The sequence below is a fragment of the Sciurus carolinensis genome, chromosome 4 (assembly GCF_902686445.1).
Source record: "Sciurus carolinensis chromosome 4, mSciCar1.2, whole genome shotgun sequence".
Taxonomy (NCBI): Eukaryota; Metazoa; Chordata; class Mammalia; order Rodentia; family Sciuridae; genus Sciurus; species Sciurus carolinensis.
In genome coordinates, this window is record NC_062216.1 from 65,908,829 (window position 1) to 65,929,878 (window position 21,050).

Consider the following 21,050-nt stretch of genomic DNA (forward strand, 5'->3'; position numbering starts at 1 on the left):
CAAATGAGTTATATCTTTGCAAGTTTTCTTTAAGTTTTAACAAATTCTTTAAGAAATTATCTTAAACTGGGTGCAGTGGTTCATGCCTGTAATCCTAGTGGGCTCAGGAGGCTAAGGCAGGAGGTTTACAAATTCAAAACCAGGCTCAGCAATTTAACAAGACTCTGTCTTTAAATAAAAATAAAAAGGGCTGGGGATGTGGCTATGCACCTCTGGGTTCAATCCTTGGTAACAAAAAAAAATTATTATTTTAAACAATTTTAATTATTTTAAAATGAATTTCCTTTTCAGATGGAGATATTGTCTGTCTTATCCACTTCACAGTATTTTGGGGAAGATTAAATAAAGTCTTGTGAAGAAAAGAGTTTTGTAAACTATAAGTTCCCTTACAGATATGAAACATAATTATTAGTACTGAAAAGAGCTTTATAAACTATAGGGCTCTAACAAATGTAAAACAATTATTTTTATTGCATTTTTTTAAAGCTTCTGCAGAAAATAAGTCTAGTTCCATATCTGTTAACTCAATTATTGCTCCTTTGAGAGAAGGCATTTTATAGTCAGAGAGGATTGCCTCTTGGTTTCTTTGCTTGAGGAGGATCAGTGATCAATAGCAACTTTATTACCTCATTTTGTGCAGAAAAATCTATATCATGAAAAATTATCTTGTTCTGTATTTACTGCCTGGGACTAAATGGCTTCCATGTCCCTTTCCAACATGAAACACTTGAAGCAGTGTTTCATGATTTAATGAAAGCAACTCAGGAAAGCCATTAGGGAGGGACCTATGCTTCAAGTCCTTGCATTGTTACATAGCTGAACCATGGAGCTGTCTTCTTTGATTCAGTATGATAATTGACTGAAATAGGTGAGCACATGGTAGATGCTCAGTAATATTTACTGAGTAAATGAACCCTAGAAGGTGAAATGCAGGACTTCTGCAGACTTCATAGTTTCTTTTTCTCCCTATTTCTGATGTGTTTCTTCTATTGCATGACATGCTAGTTTGAGCCACAGGAAAGACCTTTTTAAATTATTATTATTATTTTTTAATGAGATGGGGCCTCACCATATTGCCCAGGCTGGCCTTAAACTGCTAGGCTCAAGTGATCCTCCTTCTTCTGGCTCCCAAGTAACAGGAACTGCAGGTACACAACACCATGCCACGTCACTGTTGACTTCCTTTTTTGTTTTGTTTTATGCTGCTGAGGATTGAATCCAGGGCCTAGCCCATGCTAGGCAAGTGTTCTACAACTGAGCAGCACCCCAATTCCCTTTTCTTTTTCTTTTATTTTCAGACAGGGTTTCACTAATTTGCTCAGGCTGGCCTCCAACTTGAGGTCTTCCTGCCCCAGCATCCACAGTTGCTGGGATTACAGGTGTGTGCCACCATACCTAGCTCCCTATTATCTTTATCACTTCCTTTCTTCTGATGACTATGTTTAATTTGCCTTTCACTTTTCTAGGTTCTTATGGTGGAAGCTAGGTCTTTGATTTTAAGGCTTTCTTCTTTTGACTAAGCATTTAAAATTATAAATTTTCCTCTAAAATCTGCTCTATATTATGAAGTTACTGTATCCTAGAAATTCTGATATGTAATTTTGGGAGATATATATATTTTAGTTATCAAATGTATATATATATATATATATATATATATATATATATTTTTTTTTTTTTTTTTTTTTTTTTTTTTTTTTTTGGTACCAGGGATTGAATCCAGGGATACTTAACCACTGAGCCACATTTTTTTTTCTTTTTAAAATTTAGACAGGATCTTGCTAAGTTGTTTAGTGCATCACTAGGTTGCTGAGACTAAGACTGGCTTTGAACTTTTTGAACTTGCAATTTTCCTGCCTCAGCCTCCTGAGTTGCTGGGATACAGGTGTAAGCCATGAATGTGATATCTTATTTTGTTTCATTTTCTTTTTTTCTGTCCGCTAAGTGCCACATCTTTTTTTTTTTTCAATATTTTCTTTTCCTTGTAGATGAACACAATACCTTTATTTTATTTATTTATTTTTATGTGGTGCTGAGGATCGAACCCAGTGCCTCACATGTGCTAGGCAAGCTCTCTAGCACTGAGCTACAACCCCAGCCCCTAAGCACCATATCTTTGAGATAGTTTTTGTTTCTATTTGTTGTGGGTTGAATTTTGTCCCCCATAAAGATATGTAGAAGTCTGTCTCCAGGTCCAGTGACTGTGAACTTAAACAGGGTCTTGATAGATAATGAAGTTAAGATGAGGTCATAATTAGGTGGGCCCTACCTTGTAAGAAGAGAAAGGGGCTGGGGTTGTAGCTCAGTGGCGGAGCACTTGCCTAGCATGTGTGAGCACTGAGTTTGATCCTCAGCACCACATAAAATAAACAAATAAATAAATAAAATAAAGGTATTGTGTCCATCTACACCTAAAAAAATTTTTTTAATTTTTTTTAAAAAGAGAGACAAGCCAGATATAATGGCACATACCTATAATTCCAGTAGTTCAGGAGGCTGAAGCAGGAGGACTGTAAAGTCAAAACCAGCCTCAGCAATTTATTGAGGCCCTAAGCAACTCAGCAAGACCCTGCCTCTAAGTAAAAGGGCTGGGAATGTGACTCAGTGGTTAAGTGCCCTGGTTCAATCCCCAATACCAAAAAAAAAGAATAAAAGAGAGAAAGAGAGAGAGAGAGAGAGAGAGAGAGAGAGAGAGAGAGAGAGAGAGAGAGAGAGAAGAGAAAGAAACTGAAGGAAGGTGGCCATGTGAAAGTGGACACAGACATGAGGATGTCATTTGCCAAGGAACACCTAAGGCTACCAGAAACTGGAAGAGGCAAGGAAGGATCCCCTCCTGAACCATGTAGAAAATATGGCTCTGCCAGGACCTTGATATTGGACTTCTAGCCTCCCAAACTGTGAGAAAATAAACTTCTGTTGTATTAAGCCACTAAATTCATATCAATCACCCACTTCTTTATGTGGTCATTTCCTTTTTCTTGTGGATTTGCAGGTATATTTTGATATTCTGCTTGTTAGTCTCTTGTCAGATTTTGACTTTATAAATATTTTCTCTTATTCTTTTAGCTGCCTGTTAATTATGTTCATAGTGTCATTTCTTAAACAGAAATACTTAAGTTTTATGCAATAATATTCATAGATATCTTTCCTTTTCAGATTGTGCTTTTAAATTTTTATTTAAAAATTCCTCTCTGGCTGTAGGTCAGAAAAACTGTCTTTTACATCTTCTATTAAAATTCTAAATTAAACCTTGATAGAGTAATTAGATATTTTAGGTCTTATTTAGGTTTTTAATGAAGAATTTTCCATTAAATATGACATTGCCTAGGGGTCCTTGAGGAATGTGACTGAAGCATTCCAGGTTTGCAACTTCTGGACTCTCTGACTAAGTGAAGAAAGGGGTTTATTTTTTCTAGACCCAATTTGAAAAAATTATAGAGGAAGACTGCTCAATTGGCTAGGGTAGTGTGCCCATTTTTATGACCTGATCAGCAAGATACCTTACTAAGTGCTTGGCAAAAAAAAGAATAATCACTCTAGGGGTAATATGATTTGTATGTAAGATGCTCCTCAAAAGCTCCTGTTAATGCAGGAGTATTCAGAGATAAAATGATCAATTCAATGGACTGGGTGGTAACTGTAGGCAGTAGTGCATGTGGGGGAGAGTTGCTGGAGGAGGTGGGTCACTGGAGTGTGCCCTGGAATGGTGCATGGTCCCGAGGATCTCTTCCCTCTCTGCTTCCTGACCCTGCCATTAACTGAGCAGCTTTCCTCTCCTGGGTACTTGCCCCATGAGGTGATGCCTCATGCAGTCTATGGACTGAGACCTCTGAAACCATGAGCCCCCAAATAAACTCTTCTTCCTATTTTGATCATGACAACACACACACACACACACACACACACACACACCAAGGGGTAATAAAATAAATAAACCCCAGGCTGGGGTTGTGGCTCAGTGGTAGAGTGCTTGCCTAGCACATGTGAGGCACAAGGTTCAATCCTCAGCATCACATAAAAAATAAAGTTTTTTAAAAAGGTAAGGGCAAGAAAGAACTTTTTAAAAAAGATAAATATACCCATTAATTACAATTTAAAGTTAAATGTGCTTAAGGGTTTAGGGGTGAAAACAATTGCACCCTATTGGGGGAACCAGATAATTCTTCATGACAAAAATGACATTTTCAATAAACTGAAAATTTATATATGCTTGAAATCATAGCAGTGAACATCTAAGAAGAGGAAAAAGCATAAGTAAAGTTGCAAAAGCATGAAATTAGGAGTTTGTTCAGGGTATAATCTAACTTGGCTGGACCATAGGATACAGGAAAGTTTAGTGTGTACCAACTCTTTGAAAAAGTATTTTTAGAAGATCTGGTGATGCCTTACTCAATAACCATCACCCCAGTCCTTCATCTTTGCTAAGTGAACCTGATTGGGGATAGTAATGTACTCTTCTTAAGTGGTTAAGTCTTAGATGAACGGTCCACTGTGGCACACTCCCTTGAACAGCTCCCATGACTCAGCTCTGGCCAACAAAACACCACGAGCACAACCCCTGAGAACTTTTCTTTCCATCCTCTTCTCTTTGGCAGTATAGCAACCATCTTGTATTCAAGTGAGAAAGGACGAGACAATAGCAGATGTCAACCCAGAGTTTTGATATTACAAGCAGTTTCAACTTTCTGGGCCCAGTCACACAGGTCTCAGCACTGACAAAAATTCTGTGGTTGGTTTGGTTTAATGTTCTGTGTTACTATCTTGAAATTATTAGTATTTTTCAGGTGCTGGTGATTAAACCCAGGGCCTTGCACATTCTTTGCACCCCCTCTACTCCTGAGCTATACCCCCAGTCTCTGCTATTAATAATTTTTAACAAGTGGCATTGAATGATCATTTTGCACTGGACCCCACAAATTATGTAACTACTGTTGATTAGAGCCTAAGTGCAAATTCTGGACTCTTATTTTCAAGCCTCTTGTTAACAATAAATGTCCTTATGAATGAAAACACTGTTGGCTAGAATTTCTGATATTTATAGCTGAACACATTCTGATACAATCAACTTGAGTCAACATTCACCTCTCTTCCTGGATTCTGCTGTCAAGGGTATAAAACTTGAAACTGTGTAAGCAAGCATAAATTCTCAAACAGCTTTGCAGTTAGCATTTTGTTTCAAACCTTTGAACCTCGGTTTCTTTAGTGTTTTTGTTTTGGTACCAGGGATTGAACCCAGGGGCACTTAACCATTGAGCCACATCCCCAAACCTATTTTGTATTTTATCTTGAGACAGGGTCTCCCTGGGTTGCTTAGGGCTTCGCCGAATTGCTAAGGCTGACTTTGAACTTGTGATCTTCCTACCTCAACTTCCCAAGTCACTGAGATTACAAGTATGCACTACTGCGCCAGGTTCTTTAGTGTTAAAATGGGAAAAAATTGCATCTAGCAGTTAGACTTGTGGGAGGATGAGGTGAATTAACATATAAGGCATACAATTTAGTATCTAATAGTTAATACATGGTCTCCAGTAATGTTTTCTTTTTCACTTACACATCTTCCTATCAGTCCACTTGATGGACTGAGGGTATATAGCTCAGTGATAGTGTGCTTGCCTAGCATGCAAGATCCATTGGGTCTACCTCCAGCACCATGAAACAAAAACAAACAAAACAGAACAGGGGTGCAATCCTATAATCCCAGTAACTCTGGAGGTGGAGGCAGAAGGACCACAAGTTCAAAGCCAGCCTCAGCAACTTAGCAAGGGCCTAAGCAATTTGTGAGACCCTGTCTCAAAATAAAACATAAAAACGGGTAGGATGTGGCTCAGTTGTTAAACACCTCTGGGTTCAATCCCAGGTACCTCCACCCCCAGAAAAATTCATGTAGACAGTGGTCCCTGTTTGGACAAAATACCTTTAGTTAAAACAAATTAGAAGTTAAGGAGGAGGAAATAATAGTGTTGTAAGTTGAAGAACTAAAAGAATCTGAAGAAGGAAATAATATTCTGACTTATTAAGAATTACCATTTTGTTAGACACACACCTATAGTTCCAGCTTTCTTGGGAGACTGAGGTAGTAAGATTCAGGAGTCCAGAAGTTAAGACAAGTCTGGGCAACATAGTTAGCATATGTCTCTAAAAATGAAAAAGAAAGTAAATAGCAACAAAGTGCCATTTTGGCCTAAACATTGGCAAATATGGGTTTCCTGCATATTAACATTTACTCCTTTGTTATAAAGGATATCCACTTGGAGAAGGAAACATATTTCTTCTGAATCTCACTGTGGGTAGCTTCACTGAACCCTACTCCATGGCATAAGCTGGGTGGCTTGACTGGGGACTGCAGCATCTACTTTTACAGAGGACTCACTACATGGCTGGTAAGGAAGCACTAGCTCTCTGCCCAGAGCAGTCAGGGTGATGGGCTGGAGCCCTCGTTCCTTTCCCCCTGGGCCTCCCCACAGTTCCCTTGGGGTTTCTCATGGCACATGACTGGGCACTGAGAGTGGGCATTCCAGAATAGCAGACAGCTGCACTACTTTTCATTTCCTGGCCTCAGAAGAAAACGTGCCTTCTCAATGGGAGCATGTTGAAGTCACAATATAAGAACTTCTGGAATGGGAGATGTCGATACAGCCATTTTTGGAAAATATAATGTACTACAGAATGCTAATTATTTGGGCCCGGAAATGAAGTGGTTGGCAAGCCTCCCATGTGCTTCCCATAGAACATGAACTAAAAATGGAAGGATCTGGGTGGTGCAGAATGGATGTGATGATTCAGAGGTCCCTGTACATAAAGTGGAGGTGGGTGGGGTGCTTCAGGGACAGGACAGAGTCTGGTTTGAGGAGGTGGGGGGGCACTTTCCTTAAGTGTCTCTGTGGCAGTATTAGTAACTTGGCCAGGTTCCAATCTAGTAATATTCTAAATCTAGTAATAACTTTGCTTCTTTGAATTTGCCCATGATCCCCAGAGGATAACTATTCTTTGTGTTTCCTGCCCTCATCAATTGTATGATGGCAGCTGCACAGCTTGTCAAGTCACCGCCACTCAACTCACCAGAGAAAGAAGTATGGAGGCCCGGAACTTAGTACTTTCACAGATCAATTCTGAAAAAATACAAATAATGTTAATGCTGATTATTAACAGTGTAAATGCCCAATATGCATTATCCTGTTTAATTCTCAAAACTAAGAACTATCTGGGCACAGTGGTGTTCACCTGTACTCCCAGCTACTCCCAGCTGAAACAGGAGGATCACAAATTCAAGGCCCAACTGAGCAACTTAGAGAGACCCTGTCTCAAAATAAAAAATAAGCAGGGTTGGGATATAGGTCAGTAGCAGAGCACCCTTGATTTTAATGCCACAAATGAAACCACAAAAACCAACATTAAGAACTGACCTCTTCTTTGGGCATGTGTATGTATATGGGTGTGTTTGTGTGTGAGATGGTATCTTGCTATATTGCTAGGTTGGCCTTGACCTCCTGGGCTTAAGCAATACTCCTGCCTCAGTCCCCTGAGTAGCTAAGACTGTAGGCATGCACCACCATGCCTGGCTACTGGTACTTTTATGATCACCATTTCAGTTAAGGAAGCAGCAGTTTAGAGAGGTGAAGTAATTAGCAAGGTTAGGGAGCATTAGTTAGGAGAACTCAAACCCAGGTCTGATCCAGATTTTATTCATTTAACACATACTTATCAACCCCTCTCATGAGTTAGTATTGTTCTCAAAACCAAAGCTACACCTGTGAACAAGGTAGATAAAGTCTACACTTACTGACTTCTAGGGAAAAGAATGATAAAATATCAGGTAAAGGGTTATGATGACATTAAATGGGGGTGATGCTTGCTGATGACTCTACATGAACACCTGAGTGACAAGGAAAAGCCAGTATGGCTAAGTTTTTTGAAAGAGCAATTCTGGCTCATGCTAAGAGATAAATTTAGGAATATTAATTTTTTCCTTGATGCTGGGGATTGAACCCAGGGCCTCATGCGTACTTAACGCAGTCTCCATCGTAAGCAACGTCCCAAGTCAAAAATTAAAACTTGTTAATGTAAGTATCCTAGTATTATCCCAAATGCTTTTATTATGATTTTTAGTAGGTTTTATTTAATTGTATATTTTTTAAGCATTAAAATTTTGAAGAATTAATTTCAGCATACAGTAATCTAGTAAGAGACTTTGCCTATTGGAAATTTCCAACTAATCTCTAACTAGTTTTTCCTGGTACTACCCCCACAACACACATTTTTTTTCCTGGTACTGAGAATTGAACCTAGCTCCTTTAATATTTTATTTTGCAATAAGTTCTCTCTAAATGGCCAAACTGACCTTGAATTTGTGATTCTCCTGCCTCAGCTTCCAAAGTCCATGGGATTATAACCCGCTGGGATGTTCTACTTTAATCAATCAAATGCATTTTCTTTGCCTTGCTTCTACAGTTACCTTATAAAAATTTTCCTCTTGTATCCCCTCACCCACCAGTGGAACACTGAATTCTTCCAGTCTGGTATGGCCTCACTCATGAATAGCTTATATGCCAGGTTAAAACTTTTGGGTTCTGGGGACTGGAGTTGTGCCTCCGTGGTAGAGTGCTTACCTAGCATGTGTGAAGCACTGGGTTTGAATCTCAGCACCACATATAAATAAGTAAGTAAAATAAAGGTCCATCAACAACTAATAAAAATTAAAAAAAAAACTTTTGGGTTCTATTCATAGTGCTACAGGGACATTCATGAGGTGACACCCATAAAGGAACATGGACTCTGGTGATTTTAAGCAGGGAAATGACCTGATCTGAACAAAAACATCACTCTGGTTGTTTGTGGAGAATGGATTGTAGGGTAATAAGTGTGGAGACAAGTTGAGTGATGGTGGTTTAGTGAAGTTGGAGAAAAGACAACAAATCTGGAGCATGTGTTCATAGAGAATCTATAGAGGAGCTGGCTCAGTGGTAGAGTGTTTGCCTGACCTGCATGAGGCCCTGAGCGCTGTAAAAAAAAAAAAAAAGAAGAGGTCTTTCTTTAAAAAAAAATTTTTTTTTAGTTGTGGAGGGACACAATACCTTTATTTTATTTATTTATATTTACATGGTGCTGAGAATCAAACCCAGTGTCTCATACATGCTAGGCAAGCGCTCTACCACTGAGCCACAACCCAGGCCAAAACCTGTAGGTCTTGCCCATAGTTTGGATAATGGGGATAAAGAAAGGAATTAGGGTGATGTCTGGGATTTTGGCTTGAGTAACTGAGTAGATGATGGTGGTGCTATTTGTTGAAATGGGGAAGATAGAGGTAGGAACAGGATTGGGGGAACTCAATACTTCTATTTTGAATATGAATATATGAGCTATTGACATCCAGATGGAAATGACAACCTAATATGAGATTTGGGAGTCAGGGCAGGGAGCAGAACTAGAAAAATATATGCTGGAGCTATTGGCACACAGATATTACTCAAAAGCATGGAGTGGATGAGATGATGTAAGAATAAAATAGAGATAAAGAGAAGGAAGCCCAGGACTAAGCCCTGAGCAATCTAACATGTATAGAGGCAAGAGAGAGGAGAAAGAATGAGCAAAGGAAATTGAAAACAAAAGATATGTTAGTTAGCTTTCTATTACTGTAACAAAATACTTAAGATAACCCACTTATAAAGAGGAAAGATTTATTTTGGCTCACCATTTTGGAGGTTTCAGTCCACAGTTGGGTGGATCCATTGCTTTTGGATCTGTGGTGAGGCAGCATGTCATGGTGGGAAGGATAGAGAAGCAAAACTGTTTACCTCATGTCCAGGATTAAATACATAAAGCAAAAGGAACTGGGGTCCTACTATTCTCTTCAAGGGAATGCCTACAATGACTGGAATACCTTCTACTAGACCCTATCTGTTAAAAAGTTTGCACCACCTCCCAATAGAACCACTCTGGGGATGAAGCATTTAATGAATGGGCCTTTAGGGCACATGGCCACTGAGGTAAAGAAGAAAGTCAAGAGATGAATTATATCCTTCTCAAATTCACATGTTGATTTCCTGACCCTCAATACCTTAAAATATGACTATTTTTAGATATAGAATCTTTTGGGTTAGAGCTGTTGCTCAGAGGTAGAGCACTGGCCTAGTATGTGCAAGGCCTTGGGTTATAGCTCCTGTACCAAACAAAACAACAAACCCCAACCAATCAACCAAACAAAAAAGGGTATTAGCCTGATGCAGTGGTATGCCAACCTGTAGTCCCAGCTACTTGGGAGACTGAGGCAAGAAAATTACTTGAGCCCAGGATCTTGAGCATGGGCAATGTAGTGAGAATCAGTCTTGAAAAAACAAACAAAACTGGGGATAGAATCTTTGAAGATGTTACTGTGTTAAAATTAGACCATTGAGATAGATCATAATCCAATCTGACTGGGATCCTTGAAACAAGGGAAAATTTAGACACAAAGAAAGTCACTAAGGATGTACCACAGAGCAAAGGCTTTGTGAGAACAGAGAAGAGGTGGTCTGCCTGCAAGCCAAGGAGATAAACCAATCCTGCTGACACCTTGATCTTAGACTTCTAGTTTCCAGAATATAATTTTCTATTGTTTAAGCCATCCAGTTTATGTTACTTTATTTTGGCAGTCCTAGAAAACTCAGTGTTTTAGAGAAGCAAAGAGAAGAAAATGATTCAAAAAGGGGCAAATGGTCAACTGTATAGGACATTGAGAAGAGACAGGATAAGATAAGGATAAGAAGTGACTGCTAGTAAGGAAACAGGATTCTTTGGATAATTCTGACAAGAGCAGTTACCTGGAAGCCTGAGTAGAATTGAGAGGATGAAAAGTCAGGTAGTAAAGATGGAAACTACATGCCACACTTTCAAAAGTGCGATGTAAGTGATCAGGGAACTAGATGGTATTTGGAGAGAGATATGCAGTCAAAGAAGAAAGATTTTGTTTGTATGTTTATTTGTTTGGTGTTAGGGATCAAATCCAGGATCCTTTGCATGCTAAGCACAGGTTCTATCACTGAGCTTAAACCTCCAGCCCCTAGAATTTTTATTACAGATATTTGAGCATGTTTGTATGTACTTATTCTTGCTAGATTTAAGAAGTGTAGATGAAGATTGGCTCTAGGATAGAATGATTTTTTAAAAGAAAAATTTTCATTTATTTTGTTAAATTATGCTTCCATATAAAATACATGAGTTTATTCTGTTTGTCATAGAATGTGGTATGACATTTCAGTTTCAAATATTTTAACAGCCACGGTAAAAGTATTAATATTTTTCATTCATTTATTCATCTATCACTAAATAAATATTTATTAAGTCACTCCTATTTGAAAGGCACTGGTATAGGCACTGAAGACAGAGTTAAAAACAAAACAACCTCCAGTCTTCATGGAGCTCGTACTCCAGAAGGCAGAGGCATAGTAAACAAATAAATATATAGTATTGCTTGTACAAGTAAATTCTGTGAAAAAAAAAATGCAACAGAACTAGAGCATAATGAGGGAAGTGGTATTATTTTATTTTTATTTTTTTGTGTTGGGATCTCACTATGGTGACCAGCCTGACCTTGATCTTCTGGGCTTGAGTGATCCTCCCATCTCAGCCTCCTGAGTAACTGGGATTACAGGTGTGCAGCCACCATGCCCAGCTCTCTAGATAAGTTACAAAAGGATCTTTGCCGGCAGCTATGTTGATACTTAAAGGGGAAAAAGATATTAAACAAAAAGACAAATTAGAAGTCTGTGTTAATAATCTGAGAGAGAGATGGTAGCTTTGGGTTAGAAATGGAGAGAAGAAGTTGAATTCTGGATAACTTTTGAAGGCATAGCCCAAGAATTTGCTGATGAATTGGATGGGAACTGGGAGGAAAAGACAGGAGTTGGAATTTTTCTTTAGTTTTATAAAATTTCCAAGGGAATTTTTGCTTTAACTACAAATATTATCCTTAACTGTTGTATGGTTCATTTAAATGACATTCAACTGACACTTTTTTTTTCCATCCATCCATCCATCTATCCATCCATCCACATTCTATAATACGTTTATTTTATCTATTTCTAATAACTACCAAAATTAAAGCAATTCATTCAAACCTATTGTATATGAGTTAGCACAATTGAAGTCACTTACTGTTCCATTTCTGGGCTCCTGAAATAGTGGTTCCATTTACTGTTTATATAACCAAAGGATTTTTTTTTTTTTTTCATGAATAAGCACATGACTTCACTAAAGAATGTGCTGTCTGTTCTTCAAAATAAATTGTGTTATTAGCATTTGGGAGAAACATCAAAATAGATCTAAGCAGAATTGTTAAACTAAATTTACATTTTGCATTGATTAAATTCATTTTCATATTACGGCTATTGTTTTGACTTCTTTCAGATTAAAGCAGATATTCCTATATTTTATATTAATTCTTTGTGAATGATTCCCAAAAGGAATATATATGACTGCCTTGAAATTTTTTTTAATATATATTTTTTAGTTGTAGGTGGACAGAGTACTTTTATATTTATTTTTATGTGGTTCTGAGGATTGAACCCAGGGCCCCATGCATGCTAAGTGGCACTCTACCACTGAGCCAGAACCCCAGTCCCTTGAAATTTGAATTTGAGCAAACTCTGAGGGAAAATTTCAGATAGATTTCTTTTTAAAGATATTAGTATAGTGTAGCAAATTTTTAGCTATCTGGGACTAAATTTTTGGATACTAGGTTGGCTCTGGATTGTTAACATTTAATGGTTTGGATATATATCTTCACCAAGTGTGTTATATACATCTCTGCTTTCTTTACAGAAGATTGGCACACATAATTTAACATTTCTCACTGTCTCAGAATCTTCATTAACATCTATGTCTGCTCTGTACTGTTATGCATCATGATTATGCCACATAAGTCCTCTTGATACCTAAAGATTACTCTATTTTCTTCTTTTTTAGTTGTAGATTGACACAGTACTTTTATTTATTTACTTTTTATTTTATGTTGAGGATTTTTTTTTTTTTTTTTTTTTTTTTTTTTGCAGTGCTGGGGATCAAACCCAGGGCCCTGTGCTTGCAAGGCAAGCACTCTACCAACTGAGCTACCTCCCCAGCCCTATACTGAGGATTGAACCCAGTGCCTCACGCTTGTTAGGCAGGCGCTCTACCACTGAGTAACGATTCCAGCCCTCTATGTGCTTCTTGATCAAATTGTTGCTGTGGCAGAGACTCCTTGTGTGTGTGTGTGTGTAGTGCCGGGGATGAAACCCAGAGTCCCATGTATACTAGGCAAGTGCCCTACCACTAAGGTACATTCCCAGCCCTTTCAAAATTTTATTTTGAAGTCGAATGTGGTGGTGCAGGCCTATAATCCCAGTTTCTCTGAAGACTAGGTCGGAGGATCACAAACTGAAGGTTAGCTTGGGTAACACAGCGAGAACTGGGCTCAAAATAAAATTTGAAAAAGGGCTGAGAATGGGATGTTGTTCAGATGTAGAACATCCCGAGGTTCAATCCTCAGTACCAAATGGGGAAAAAAGAAGAAGAAGAAAGACATATGCAGAAGAGGTTGGGAGTATAGTTCAGTGAGCTATAGCAGGCACAAAGTCCCTGGGTTCCATTCCTAGAACAAGAAAAGAAGAAAGAAGAAAGGATGGAAGGATAAAGAAATGTACATAAAACATTTAAATACAATTTAACTAATAGTAGTTGTGAAACTACCATTCATGTAACCATCACCTAGGTCAAGAAATACAATTCTACTGGAAACACAGAAGCCTAGCATGTACCCCTGCCCAATCCTTCTAGTGAAACACCATCCTGGATTTTACTTATTTCTTAATTTCTTTTTCTTTTTCTTTTCTTTTGAGATGGAATCTTGATATGTTGCCCAACATGGTCTCAAACTCTTGGGCTCAAACAATCCTCCTGCCTAAAACTCTTTAGTAGCTGGGACTGTAGGCACACCTCACAATGCTGGGCTACATCCTGAATTTTATGGTTATAATGTCCTTAGAGTTTTCTTTAGAGTTTGTCAGCTATATGTGCACCCTTGTGCACATAGTTTTACCTGTTTCTGAACTGTATATTCATGAAGTCATACTTACACTGTATTATTTTACATGACATTGCATGTGTAAGATTCAACCATGTGAAGTGTAATATAAAGCCGATACTCTGCCTCCCAACCACTTGTCAGTCTGCGCTCTGCCCGCCTCTTACATTACAGGAATTTCCGGCTTAAGCTGCCGCCATTTTCCTGCTTCCCACGTTACATCCTAACATGCTAGATAGCTATTGGTTCATCAGTCAGCTTGCAAGTATTCTCCTCCGCTATTGGTTCCTTCCAGCCGTGAGATTCCAATATCTGGGAGAAGCTACACCCATCTTTCTCTTTTTTCCTTTCTTTTCATCCTGGAGCGGACATGTTAGTAGTCCGCATAATCTTGTGTGAGACCTCATGTCCATGGTGCATTTTTCTGGGAGCTATTGGTGAGCTGCAACTGAGACGAGTGAGTGGGCAGCAGTTCAGCGGGATCGTGCAGCGGTGGCTAAAATCACCGGGGGCCCCAAGCTGCCTTACATCTGGTGCCAAAACCCGGGATGGGTCCTTCCGCTAACTAAGCAAGCGGAACCCCATCCAAATGCCCCAGTGCCCGTGGATACAGGCTCACCTTCCATTTACCTGGATGCCCAGTTTTCCGCATGCAACACCGGACTCCAAATTGGTGAGTTCCCCTTAGGCAGGTCCCCTAGACCACTTAAACACACTTCTGCTGACCTGAGAAGCGACTGTTGAGTATCCAGGGCTCTCGAGGCTGCTGAGGTGTGGGGGTACCCCTAGCCACGACTTTCAAAGTTACAGTTGGTCCCTATAGTGGTCTTATTTGCCGGGTGGATTCCTGATTTTATGGTGCTGAGATTCTCTCTCAGGGTTTGAGGCTTATTTTCTCGTCGTGCTTGAAATCCTGGCCAGTTCCTCAAACTCTTTCAGCTATTGCCTGGTAGACACTGGTACTGTGTGACAACCAGACCTGTGTACTACCTTCTCATTGCCTAACACGTGGTCGTGGGACACCCAATCACTAACTTAGGTGTTTCTCAGTCTTTGCCATGGGATCTAAGACTTCCACCCTGGCAAACTCGCTCCTGAGATGTTTATTAAACAATCTCAAACACCTTCACCTGTTCCCTGAATTAGAGCCAAACTGTCCTTTAGATAGTAAATCAGAATGGTCTATTTATGACACCCTAAATTCTAGCTTTATACTAGTTATAATTAAGTACATATGTGGGCTACCTGGTGAATGGAAAGAGACTTTTCCCCTTCATATTTTTCCTTTCTTTCGTGCTAAACCTAATCTCTGCTCTCCCCAAAAACCTGAACATGTTCTCTTGACTTCTCCTCCCCCTTTTAACCCTTCTTTCTCTTCTGAGTTTGATCCAGCAGATGAATTATCTCCTTACAGGCCTCCTACTGCAGAAGCCCCTGTTCATTCCTCTTCTTTGCCTCACTCTGTTTCTCCTTCTGCTCCTCCACTCAGCCCACCAAGTCCTCCCACCACGCAGTCTCGTGCACATGTCCTAGCTCCTTTATGGGAGGTGGCTGGCGCGGAGGGAGTAATCAGAGTCCATGTCCCCTTTTCACTGTCCGATCTGTCCCAAATAGAGAAGCGGCTAGGCTCCTTCACCACCAACCCTGCAACCTTCATTAAGGAATTTCAGTACCTTACCCAGTCTTATAACCTTACCTGGCATGACATTTACATGATCATGTCCAACACCCTAACCCCTGAGGAACGCAGGAGAGTTTGGGAACAGGCACACAATTGTGCAGATGAGATTCATCAATCGACCCCAACCCACCCCATTGGGGCTGAAGCAGTACCAGATAGGGAGCCCTTATGGAACTATAATACCGAGGCTGGGTGTCTACAGCGGGATAGGTTTCAAACCTGCGTCCTTGCAGGTCTACGAAAGGCTGCTATTGAACCCATTATCTATGACAAACTTCAGGAAGTAATACAGGACAGAGATGAAAACCTGTCAGCATTTCTAAGCCGCCTTTCAGAGGCCATGCTCAGGTACACTAACCAGGATTCTGAGACTCCGGAGGGACGGCAGCTACTTATGACTTATTACTTTTCCCAAAGTTACCCTGACATAAAGGTTAAATTGAGGCAGTTGGATAGGGGGCCCCTTACCCCACAGCCAGAGGTTCTAGCAGTGGCATTCAAGGTTTATAATGGAAAGGAAGAAAAAAAACAAAAATTAAAATACCAAATGCTGGCCAAAGCCTTTCAGCCAGCTAGACCTGCCCAACTGTCCACTGCTAGGGGCGCCCAAGCTCCCAGAAGACCTCCAAGCTCATACCTCAAGTGCGGGCAAGAGGGCCACTGGGCACGAGCCTGCCCCAACCCCCTAGCAGCCCCCAAGTCCTTGTCCAAATGCCACCAACTGGGACATTGGGCAATGGATTGCCCTGGTGCTCAGAGAAGTGCCAGGTCATCCTTGGCCCCTCCCCCCGGCGACTTGCTGGGATTGGCAATGGATGATTGAAGGGGCCCGGGACTTCTGCACCCGATGACCATCACCACTCAGGAGCCCGGGTAACCCTTATGGTGGCAGGCAGGCAGATCCCTTTCCTTATAGACACTGGAGCCACCTTCTCAGTGCTGCGGGAGTTTTGGGGACCCACTTCCCCTGCCAAATCCTCTATTGTCGGGGCAGAAGGAAAAACCATATAACCCCTTACAAACTCCTCCAATAAGCTGCCATATAGAACAAATTGGTTTTACTCATTACATTTGATAATTCCTTCATGTCCCATTCCCCTTCTGGGAAGGGACATCCTAACCAAATTGGGTGCCTCTATTTTTCCTTCTTACCCACCATGCGCCTCAGCCAAGACTCCTCTCCTATTCCTCTCCTTATGACTCTACAGGAATATACAGCTCAAACAGAGTCCTCATATCCCCTTCCTCCCTCCCTGGTTGACCCCAAGGTCTGGGACACTCATACACCCTCTGTGACTAAATGCTCACTGTACTCATTCATCTAAAGGACCCAACATCCTACCCAGCCCAGGCCCAATATCCCCTTCCCTGCAGGAGCCTTATAGGACTTCAACCAATCATCCAGGATTTAAGGCAGAAAGGCTTCCTGTGCCCTGCCAACTCACCTTATAACACTCCCATCCTGGTTGTTAGGAAGCCTAATGGATCTTACCATCTAGTGCAAGACCTCCCGCATCATTAACTCAGCAGTGGTCCCCATCTTTCCCATTGTGTCCAATCCTTACACCCTGCTTTCTTTTATCCCTTCTTCCACCACATACTTTTCAGTGCTAAATCTCTTTGCTTTTCCTTGGACTGACCCTTTCACTTGAATTTCTTCCTAGATGACCTGGACAGTTCTCCCACAGGGATTCCGAGATAGCCCTCATCTCTGGTCAAATGCTAACCCCTCTCCAGTTCCTAATCCACAGGCTTCTTCCAACCAATACTCGGCTACTCCTGTGGGACCCCTTCGTCTCAGACTGAAGATCATGAAGCACTCCACCCTTTCTCCCATTCCAGAAACTGGAAACCAGAGACACCAAACAACCACGCCCAGCCATGAGGACAGGATTCCTGTTTGTAATTTCCTAACCACTAAATTTTTCCTTCCAATAGAATGCCAGCCAAAAAAGGGGAGCCCCCTGTCTTTTTACTTCCATGTCAACTAATCAGCTTGTATTACAGAAATATCAGAATCTTACAGAAATTGGAGCCTGGCTACAGGTGTGCCCCCAGAGGAACTATCAAGTCCCCAACTCTTCCTGCCACGATGATCTCTCCCCTGAATCAGCTCTACGTCCACACTCAGCAGGAAGTAATTACAGAAGACTGACCTTAATCCATGTACCCAAAAAGATTTTTTTTTTAATAAAATCAAAAATGGGGGAATGTAATATAAAACCGATACTCTGCCTCCCAACCACTTGTCAATCTGCGCTCTGCCCGCCTCTTACGTTACAGGAATTTTCGGCTTATGCTACTGCCATTTTCCTGCTTCCCACATTATGTCCTAACATGCTAGATAGCTATTGGTTCATCAGTCAGCTTGCAAGTATTCTCCTCTGCTATTGGTTCCTTCCAGCCCACGAGATTCCAATATCTGGGAGAAGCTACACGCCATCTACTGGTGGTGTAAGGAAATTCCACAGTCTTCCCTCCATAAAAGCAACTAAAACACTGACAGAAGAGGTCAGAATTGACAGAACTCTGGAAATTAATCAAAGGCTTTCTGTAAGCTGGGAATCACTTATTCAAGAACAATGATCAAATCTTAGAACAAAGAGATTTATGATGTTTTAACTTGCCCTATTTCCATTTCCCTCTCTCCAAATCTGTGGTAGCCTTGAAAACCAACAGTCCAAGATCCTGATGCAACTGGATACCTGTGAGCCTCTGGGAAGGGCCGAACAGGGCTGGAGCTCCTTCATAGCTTCAGTCTTATTGAATTCTCATTATTCAATCTCTCTTGCACTTCCCTGGAAGACTCCAGTTGTAAGCCTGCCTTTATTTGATCTGACTAGGATCTAATTCAGAGTTAACCCCACCCCTGACCTGGGTGTTTGTTAGAGGCAGTGCTTTATGTTTAGTGCTATCTATAGTGAATAACATAGAGCAAATAATAGGCTAAACTAAAGCTTAAAAGGAAAGTTAGAGAATATTCATGATTTTGAGAAGCTCCAAACTATTATTATTATTTTGCTGTGCTAGGATAGAACCAGGGCCTATGCAAGCTATACAAGTGATCTACCTCTGAGCTACAGCCAAAAAGCTTTGAATGTATACATTGGGCTGTATGCATACTCAGTAGACCTGAGAAGTCCCTAAACACGTTTTTTTTTCCTACAGGAATGTAAACTCAAGAGGGGTAGGGAATTATGGCATTTGCTGGTAAATGGATGGAGTTGGAGAATATCATGCTAAGTGAAATAGGCCAAGCCCAAAACCCAAAGGCCAAATATTTTCTCTGATAAGTGGATGACCATACATAACAAGTAGGGGGTGGTGAGGGTGGGGGAGGAGAGAAGAATGAAGGAACTTTGGATAGTGTAGAGGAAAATGGGGCGGGAGGAGGTGGGGAAAGGAAAGATAGAATGAGACACAGTGTTACCCTATGTATATGTATGATTACATGAATGGTGTGAATCTACATTGTGTACAACCATAGAAATGAAAAGTTGTACCCCATTTGTGTACAATGAATCAAAATGCAATCTGTAAAAATAAAAAAATTGATTTAAAAAAATGAGGGATAAGGAACTTGTCCAATGTATTCTGATATCACACTTTGCACATAGTAGAAATCAATAAATATTTGTGAAAAATGAAGAATTAGTGAGGATTTTTATGTTTATGTTTTGTTTTGGCTTGGTTTTTGGTACTGGGGATTAAATCCAAGAGCATTCTACCTCTGAGATGCATCCCCAGTCTTTCCTTTTCTTTGTTTTAATTTCATTTTAAGGTAGGGTCTTGCTAATTTGCAAAGATTTGAAATCCTCCTGCTTCAGTCTCCTGAGTTGCTTAAATTACAGGCATCTATCACTTCACCTAGCTGAATTAGTCACTCTTGTAGAATATATATGTATTTGCATCCCATGAACCCCAATCAAGGATTTACTTAACATTATTCCTACAATAATTGATTCATACCACAATACAATGGTTAATACTTATATTTAGATGAAAATTTGGTAGGTTATACTAATTATGTTATATTTGTCATATATTATATAAAATATGAAAAATTTCACTTACATCAAAATATATATGCATATATATATATATGCTCACAATTTGTTACTTTTGCCCATAGTTGTTCTAATTACAAGAATTTTAGTATGTATATACAACATTGTGTGGAGTACAAAATCTGAGAATAAAATGAAGATACTATATAAAGAGATACACTAGACACTATGTAGGTGTGTTTTGGTTTGAATCTTAAACGTTTCCCAAAAGTTCATGAGTTTAAGGCTTGATACCCAATGTATCAGTGTTCACAGGTGGGACCTTTGGGAGATGACTGGATTATGAGAGCTTTGACCTCATCAATAGACTAATCCATTGATGGATTTATAACTTAACAGTCTATTGGGGATAGTGGAAATTTTGGAAGATGGGGCATATTAGAGGAAGTAGGGGATTGGGGGTGTGCTCTTGAAGGGTATATTTTGTCCCTGGGCTCTTTTCCTCTTTCTCTCATTGTAGCTCCTGGCTGCCATGAACAGAACGATCAGTTCTATTCCACCACATACTCCTTACCATGATGTTCTGTTTCACCACACACCCACAGTGATGGGGTCAAGTGGCCATGGATGGAAACCTCTGAAACTGTGAACATAAATAAAATCTTTCCTCCATTAAGTTGATTTTTGCAGGTCTTTTTGTCAGAGCCACAGAAAACTAACCAGCACAAGCTATATTTATGGGCAATAATGATTCAGGAATTCTTGTCTTCATTCTGTTGACTTAAACTTATCAGGGTGAACTGAGAAATTTCTTCATATACTCAATCTTCATTTCCAGTGAAATAATTATAATATTTTTCTTTGTTTCCAGAGTCATGTTGCTTCTGGGTTGTTTTATTGTTTCATTTTGCTAATAAGGGTAGTCACTGGATTCTTATTTAGCACAATATTAGGCAGTCAGGAAGTTTTCCACAGTTTAAAATAAAAAGAAAGTTATTTATAAGAAATTATGAGGTAACGTGTCTTTTTACGAGAAGGCTGTCCACCGTTCTTTGAGTTTGAAAGTTTGTCTATGAGGAATGGTGGTTGACAAAGATAATTAGCTCTTAGGTTAAAATGACAACTGAGAAGAAAAGGAACAGATTAAGACTATGAAACATTGATTTAGAAAGACAGTTGGAAGTGGGCATTCGGGAGGAGGTGGTTGCAAATGGTTCTCTGAAATAACATTTGGGAGTAGGTGGTTCATGGGACAAGGAGATATCTGAAGGAAGTAAACCAAAATGGAGTTACTTGGATGGGCTATCATAGCAATTTAAATGTTATA